The sequence below is a fragment of the Carlito syrichta genome, unplaced genomic scaffold (assembly GCF_000164805.1).
Source record: "Carlito syrichta isolate Samal-C Ts95f unplaced genomic scaffold, Tarsius_syrichta-2.0.1 Scaffold102037, whole genome shotgun sequence".
NCBI classification, from domain to species: domain Eukaryota; kingdom Metazoa; phylum Chordata; class Mammalia; order Primates; family Tarsiidae; genus Carlito; species Carlito syrichta.
Genome location: NW_007046133.1, coordinates 574,784 through 575,777, shown reverse-complemented (window position 1 = coordinate 575,777; position 994 = coordinate 574,784).

Sequence of the window (994 nt, the reverse complement as noted above, 5' to 3'; positions counted from 1 at the left end):
ACAGCCCTGGTGTGCAGCGGGTTGTGACATCAGGTGTGCGAGTATCAGTAACTCTGTGATGTTCACCCAACGATACCGCTGATGACACACGTCTGGAACCTATCCCTGCCATCAGGTGAAGCTCACATCTCCTCATCCAACCCTGGCTTAGGCTTGTACCCAGTGCCCTGATAAGGCTGGTTGTGAGTCAGTCACAGCCGCCCACAAACAGGAGAAATTCACCCACGTGGGAACTTTCCAAGACAGCAGGATGGGAAGGCATGAGCTGCATGGCACATCGGATGCGGGGTTAACTTGGAAAGAATAACATGTATGACGTGTGTGCTTGTTTTACTTCATGCAAAGGATAAGGTGTCAGAAGTCTGACTAGCGGGGTTCTCTGGGAGCATGCTCCTGGGTATGAAGTTTCTTGCATCTTCTCTGCTATCAGAACAAGCAACACAAGGCAATATAATTAAAAAGATGAACCGGCTCCTTGGAGGCCCTCAGCCCACTAGTGACCTTGAGGCCTGGCACCTGGTGAATGCCTTCTGAATGCATTTTGGGAGGGGACGGCATGGATGTGGGCCGGTTGTTCTAAAAGAGGAGACCGCTCTGTGGGAAACCAACTGGCATCAGATTCACGAACACTTTGTAGAACTCCAGAAGTCTCATGAAAATTCCAATTCTTTTGGGAAAAGCTGGCAAGACCCTCCTCCTCCTAGCAGAAAAGTCTATGAAACTACCGGTACAGATGCCGCTGGTCTATTTTCAATGGAAGAAATGTTCCCATGGCCTCTGAGGGTGCTAACATGTATAACTTTTTTGCCCTTAGTATTCATCAGGCTCTCTCCAAGAACTGTGCTGTTTTCTCTGAGGAAAGGAGGGAGAGGGGCTCGTCTTTCCAGAGCTAGGCCAGGTGGGGTGTCACACGGCAAGGGGCACCCCCCACAGGTGTCCCGCAGGCTGGTCTGTCATGCCAGAGAGTCATGTGAAGGTTTGTGTTCCAGGCTCC